Below are 7,818 nucleotides of genomic sequence, written 5' to 3'. Positions count from 1 at the left end.
TACAGTAGTACTACTACGTGTGGTCTCCGACCCAGAAGTGGAGATGCTCTACCACGCTATTCATGTCCCACTCCTTTCGCTGACATGTGCGACATCTAGCACGTGCCGTGTGTTTGGCACTCCTTCGTCGTAAGAGTTGAAACGCTAGCATTCATTAGAAATAAAAAATAAATACAAATCACCAGTGATACTATACCACGCGGTTTCCTTGCTCCTCGATATCGGAAAGAATACTTCCGCTCGCTGACATGTGGGACGTCGACCATCCTGGTCCACTTGCCATGCCCGCGGAACTCCAAGGGAGAGTCACCCCGGTCGTCGCGCCGCAGTAATTACTAATGAGCCATCAAATCACGGGCCCAACCTTACCCACTGTGAAGTTGCTCGGACGAAGGAACCATCATGACTTTGAATTCCGCTTCTTGAAGAAAACTACTGTACCAGCAGTACTGCTAGCTATAGTAGTTACTCCAGCAGAGGCCTCCTTTGGTTCATAGGATAGGAATTTTATAGGAATATGAAAATCATAGGAAGTGAGATGACATGCATCTCAATTCCTATAGAGAAAGATATGCCCTTTGATGCATAGGATAGGATTTTTCCATTGAGTCTAGGCTAATGTACTGGTAATTTGCTCTAAAAACTACAGTAGTAACTAGTAGTACTGTTACATGCTCGTAAATAATTAAACAAACGTACGGGCGACACAGACACACACACTAACTACTAGTACTCCTACTTCTCACATGCTGGCCAGACGCCGCCGTTCTCCTTCCCGGCTTTGTCGGCGACACCCCACCGTGCTTGGATCTCCGCCGACCTCTCCGCAGCAACGCGTGCGTCCTCTTCTTTCTTGCGGCAGCGGGCCTCTCTTTCATTGAGTGTTTTCTGACTTTTCTGCTCCCTCTGTGCGGCTTTGGCCGCCTCTTGCTCTACCGCCCATTCGGCCTTGGCAGCTTCAAATTCCGCCCACATAGGTGTGAGGTCGCGAGCGGCGATGAACTCGGCACGGCGGGATGCCACCGCTTGCCTACCATTCTGTGTGCGGTCGTGGGCGGTGAGGAACTCGGCGAGGCAGAATGCCATCGCTTCCTTACCGGTTAGTGTGCGGCGCGGTGGCATGAATGACGCTTGGTGACAGCTCTGGGGTGGAGTGGCCGGACAACCGTAAAGTGCATTGGTTTGTCAAGATCTCAAGGACAGAAGACGAAGGAAATTTGGATTCCCCTTCAATCTTGGTCATTTATTACCGAGTAAAATACATTGGCGGTCACTGAACTTGTCTTGATAGCTCACTTTGATCATTGTATACGAGATATGGTGATTATACAGTCACTGGCTCAGCGTATAGCTCCGTATTTGTCTGGTTGACCAGTCAAATAGTCCGCATGCGCCTCATCAGCTCGTGTTCTTTATCTATCTATCTATGCGGGCCTACCTGTTAGTGGAGAAAGAAATAAAAACCAAAATTATGCGTATGTGACATTACTGTTTAGACGTTTGCTGGAGCCTCCGCAAACACCGAGCATGTATTCACCTGGCTCAACACCAACGGTCATACTCGTGACTCAGCGTTTTGCTCATGTATATCGTCCATCACAACGACAATCTATAAAACAGCCTAGCTAGAGAGGGTACTATGGTGCAGAGTATGTACTATCATGAGCAACAGATCATAGTGCCACTGCACACGAGTATGTGTCTGATCGATTCGTCCATTATTCGTAAGTTATGTATGGTTGTGTGGTGTCTAATGGTGGTCGTCGAATGCTAGCTGGCAACAAGAGCGGTTGCATGGACGCTTGGTTGTCAATACGTGCCGCATACGCTTCAAAGGCTCTTCATCCATGAGTTCACATTTTACCACCACGCCAGTGTCTGACCGCCCTGGCCTACCGAAACCCCTTCCATCGCTAGTGCGCGCTTCCCACCTAAAACGATCCCCGTCTCTCCAGAATGTCAATGCCGCATTCACCGGCCTTAACTGCAGGTGCAGTTGGTGTGTCACTGACATGCGGGCCTGATGCCCGTTGGGCCCACATGTCAGTGAGACAACGCACCTGCGGTTAAGTCACTGAAGCAGCATCCGCATTCACGCCCGACGCGGCCTCTCACTGGCGCCGGCATTGCAGCAACGCGACGGCCGAGAGAGCGCCACCCGCGCGGCACCCCGGTGTAAGCGAGTGCTCCGCGTTAATGACACCACGGCTACCGACGAACCTACTCCGGTGCCAGCCGTCCATCCGTCTGCCATGGCTCATTGCCATTCGCCCGCTATATTAACTTGAGCCCCAGCTCCCAGCCATAGCCAAAGACCCACACTCATTCTCCTCCGGTCCCTTCATTCTGTTGGCACACTCCAACCATGGCCTCCGGGCACCCCAAAGCTCTCTTGGGCGTACTGTCGCAGGAGCAGATGAAGGACATCGGTGGCTCCGCTCCGGGCATGCTCCAAAGCTCTCTTGGACATACTCTCGCAGGAGGAGACGAAGGAGATCACTGGCTCCCCCCCGGCCGCCCTCCGCTGCCATAACCACGAAGCCGGCGCGCATGCGCGGGCGCATCCGGCAGCGAGGAAGAGTAGTACACGGTAGGTCGCCACCGCTCTGGTCCCAGGAAGGCCACCTCTCCTCCACTCAGTCGATGCCAAGCTTGGTGGGATAAAAATCGACGGCCGATTAGCCGCTTGACGGTGACGTGGAGGCGGAAATCTACATAACCTTGTGCTCCGGAGGAGGAGGTTATCGAGGCGGATAAGGAGGAGGCAAAGGCAATGGCCGGTTTTCTCGGGTTCATGGCTGGACATGGTGGTCGGGGCCCAGCGATCGTTTAGATTAGGTTTACAGTAGGTTTTAGTACGGTTGTGCGAAATATGTAATGAATTTCGTCCAGTTTATAGGAAAAGTTCTCGAAATGTAATGAATTTCATCCGGTCAATTTGAAATTTGCTTTGTTTGCACGAATTTCATCCCGTTAGTTCATATAGTTGTCGAAAGGTATGCGGGCAGCATTGGATGGCATCCACCAGTGTCCTCGGACAGATGCCGGTGTAAATTTGAGGGCCAGCGCTCGAGATGCCCTAACTATCATGCTATAATCACTAATAGTGCTCCATTATTTCGCAGGGAACAGTTATCCCTCGATCAAAATCAGATCCGCCGTGTTTCACACTCCTCCCACGTAAGAGTGTAGACTCTTGCTTACATAAAAATGGAGCGAGTGGACGGCACTGTAGCACGTCATATCACTCAAACTAGCCCGCCTAACGGGTGGGAAAGCACCGCCCTCGTCATTTTGTTCTGGATTTCTATCAATCGATCGCACGAAAATGTTACGCTTTGCAAGTTCAAAAGGAAAAGGCGGCACACTTACAACTCGTACGCGTCGCGTTCACGTCGCACCCCCGACGGTCCGGCTCGCACGCTGCTCACCGGAGGGGACAAGCATTGTCTTGCATTTTCACTGACATGTAGGACTGCAATTGAATAAACCGTCAATAGCCGAAATGTAATCGCTCGGTGGGCGTCGGCTGAGAGGAGAGAGACCGGGGAGGGAGAAGAGATCGCCCACCCGCCGTGCACGGACTCCAAGAAATATGTGGTGATAATGTGAGGTGGGCCATGCGGGAGTCCGCACCGCTTCCAATCCCGCTTCTTACCGCCCTGGCCCACCAGAACCCCTCCCCCACCCCACCACCTCCCCGCGCACGCTCCCCCCTCAGAGGCCAGCTGCCCGCATTCATAGCAAGTAGTACCCATAAATTCTGGGCTATAAAGGGCATGTACAATGGTTGATAAGATAGTCTTATCATAAGTCTTGCATGTAATTTAGAGATGACAAAAAAACATGTGTACAATGGATCATCTCTTAGCCTTATATTCAATAACTAGATATTCCTAAAAACATGGTGAAACATATTGTTCTAAGAGATCATCTCTTGTCTTCTCGACAAGCCCACTTCTGTGGAGGAGAGAGAGGCATTGACAAAGTCAAGGAGTGGGATCTGCAGGAGCTCGTCTCTACACGTGCTCCTAGGTATAAAAACTAATTCTAAAAAAAGAGGCATAAAAAACAATTGTGTCTAAAAAAAGAAAGGTAAAAAACATTTGAGAGGAAATAGATAGAGAGAAAGTGAGAAAAAGTTGTAACCTTATAGTCAACACTATGGTAGTATTACATGAGGAAGGAGGGAGTGGTGCGCATGCCAAGTTCACTGGGCTGCCGTGTTTCACACTCCTTCGTCGTAACAGTGGAGACAATAGGTTTCATCAAAAATAAACAATGAATACTCGTTGCTCGTCCACTATATCAGAAAGAATACTTTCATTCGCCGACATGTGGGACGTCGACCATCCTGGTCCACCTGCCATGCACAAAATTATCCTGGTCCATCCCGGTCGTAGCGCAGGCTCAACCTTTCCCACTGTAAGCTAGTCGAGCGAAGGAACCATCATGACTTCGTTGAATTCCGCTTGTTCAAGAAAACTTACTCTACCCGCAGTACTGCTACCACACGCGAAGACTGGATGGCACTGTACCACGTCATATCACTAAAACCCACTAGGCCAAACTAGCCCGCCTAGGATCTGTACTCCTTCCGTTTAAAAGTTAGTAGTACAAAGTTGACTCATCTATTTTGAAATGGAGGGACGTCTCTATACTACTATGATTTTGTGTTGTACGTCTCTATACTTTTGCTATGATTTTCCAAACCTATGAACAAAATGAGGCCTGAATGTATCCGTGTCGACTATTGTCTGATCGGTCGCTAAGCCTACAATTTTAGGAGCTTGGGCTATTGGCCGATCGACGACGGATCAGTATAAGCGTACCACGAGCTCATCAGCCCCAACATTTCTCTTCGGTGAGTGTTTTGCAAGTACTATAGCTCGCACAGTGCTAGCCTACTAACACCAAGAATCATCAAATAAGCCCTGTTGATATGATAAACAGTTCAAACTTACATCTAAGCATGCCATATATTACATCAAAAGCTGGTGAGGATACATCTGTTTCCATAACTCGGAGAGGGTTCACATGATTCACTAACAAACAAAAGTAGCAAGTACCGCCCACACAAGACAGTGCACTAGCCTAAGATGGTTTGATAACACGCATCGTTCTGGTAATTAAACACAGGGCAATGCAAACTACCCTGAAGGATTAGCGCGACCAACTATTTCTTGTCATCGATCTCTCGAGCAATGACCACAGCACAGACAGCGGCATGGGAATCGATCTCTGGGGTGATGTCCACAGGACTGACCGCGACATCAGAATCGATCTCTGGGGCGATGTCCACAGGATGGACAGCGGCATCGGAATCGATCTCCGGGGCGATGCCAACATGACGGACCGCGACATCGAAAACGATCTCTGGGGCGTTTTCCACAGGACGGGCCGCGACATCAGAATCATCAAGGACGTCCACCGGCACCTGCACAACCCTAACATATTAGCAAGCACATTGCAAATAATCAAAAACCACAACTTTCGGTAATAAGCCACTATTTTTTACCTTGTGCAGCTCACCGGGGGATCCCATCCCTCCGGGGGCCATCTCCTCATCCTCGATGGGGGGCCATCACCTTGCCAGGGGAATACTGCTTCTCAACGGCGACTATCTCCTCAAACTCGGCCTTGAGCCTCGCAAAGGTGGCCATCAGAGTTTCTGGGGTAGGCACAGTGGGGCCCTTGCTATTCTTCCAACTTTCTTCGAGGAGTTCGTCCGCCAACGTCGTCAACTCTTTGGCCAGTGCTTGTTTCTTGGAGTTCTTCGTCTCCATGGGTTGGCCCGCCAACATGGTCAACTCGTTGGTCGGTGCTCGCTTCCTGGAGATCGCTGTCTCCAGTGGGTTGTCCACCGGCAACTCTTTGCCTAGTGCTCCAGGATCCATCAATGAACTGACAAACAAAAAGCAATCGAAAGGAAACCACAATCGCAATGAAAACGGGAAAAGAATAGGCTGTGAGAATCGGTCGGTGCTTCGCAAAAAGAAGATTCTTGGAATGAAAATATAGCAGCATCACTGATTCGCCCACCTTTCCTTCGTCGGTACAGAAGAAAAATGGCAGAAGTGAGTAGCCTGGAGTGAGGTTTTCTTCAAGAAAGGGGAGAAAGGGCTTCAACGAGCGTTCCAGTGAAATGATGGTTGCTTTGTCCAGTCCAACTTCGAGGCCACTTTACCACTGCTGGTAAAGGTGTGGGTTTTGTGATATGACGGGTCATGACGGCCACACCGGGGTGACCCGTGAGTTTCGACTGTAGCACCTCGCTGTGATTTGGTGGATGGCACGCAGGCCCGGATGCTTTGATGTCCCGCATGTAGATAGAGTGGTTAGTCATATAGGAGTGGTCAATACTGTGCACCGCGACCAAGGCGGAGAGGAAAACGAGAGAACTACGTAATTAATGCATGAGTTTAATTAGGGTAGTTTTGTAAAGTACGAGATACATTCCTCCAATCGCAAAATGCCTTGGTTGATGAGATTTGAGATTTGAGCCCTATAAACCGGAAGGGAGATTTGAGATTTGAGATACTGCATGCGGTGTAGTCTAGTCACTTGTTGGAATCTCTAGAAAGACTTATACCGCATGATTCTTTGCTTCTTCTTACTACTACGTACTACTTCACCGACATGTGGGACAGCCAGCAGCATCTGGCTCGACGTAATACGTGTCATGCACCAGATTAGAGTGCGGGACGGAAGGGCGGCATCACCCCGGTCGATGGCCAGCCTCGACGCGGAGGAGTCGGTGCACCGGGAAGCGGCGCTCTCTCGGTCGTCGCGCCGCTTCGAAGCCGGCGCCAGTGAGTGGTCGCCTCCGCTCTGGCCGGGCATTAATGTGGCACTGACGCTCCAGGGCGACGCTGACCATTTCACGCGGGAAGCGCGCGCTGGCAAGGGAGTATAGGTTTTGAACCGTTTCATGTGTAGTACTAGTAGTTTGCAAAACTACTCAATTATTGCACTTAATTTCCTAAGAAATTGTGGTAAAAAACGTTACTCCACAGCCCGCTTCCCTTCTCCTTCCTCTTCCACCACCCACGCACGTCCGCGGGAAGCGACCGGTCAACCCTTATATAGGAGTGCTAGCACAAAAAGATGCATGCATGACCACTAAAATTTCCAGATTAACAGCCGCTCCGGCGGGAGTATGGCGTATGTTGTTACCTTTGGCCGGGCCATGGCTACCGGGCGACGGTGACCAGAGAAGAGGCGGCGGGAGGGGAATGAATGCAGCTACTGTTTAGGTTCGCCGTCCGGCTTAAATAAATGCGCAGCATCACGTGTACCCGCGGGTGCACAAATTGTAACATACGTGTCTGCTTAAGTGGGCGTCATGTAACGTGTGTGTGTGAGAGAGATTCTGAGAGACAGAGTGCGTGTGTGTGACTCTACTCTTCGGACATGTACTCAACCTTTTGCATCGGGATATAAGTATAATGGTATTTACTTTAGCTAGTGATTTACGTGGCCATGTTAACGTGGTTGTGTAAAAAAAATGTCACTTCCTACTCGTGATTTGCGTTATATAATTACAAGCAAGATGCTCGTGCATTGCATGGAACATCAATATGCATTTTTTTACGAAACACATGTTGTGATTTACCCATGCAGGAGTAATCCCATGTGTAAAAACAAATGATATTTCGAGAATTTATCGGAAAACTGGTATCTCGAGAATGTCATCGAAAAAATGAAAGATGAGAGATAAGGTGAGGAGGAGTGGAGCATGCTGGTGACTGGTGGTCGGAATGGGCGGAGGCATGGGGATGGACGGCGCCGGCAGGCGGCAGCGGCCACCATGCTTGA

This window comes from Aegilops tauschii, chromosome 3 (genome assembly GCF_002575655.3).
Source record: "Aegilops tauschii subsp. strangulata cultivar AL8/78 chromosome 3, Aet v6.0, whole genome shotgun sequence".
Classification (NCBI taxonomy): Eukaryota; Viridiplantae; Streptophyta; class Magnoliopsida; order Poales; family Poaceae; genus Aegilops; species Aegilops tauschii.
This window is presented reverse-complemented; position numbering follows the sequence as displayed.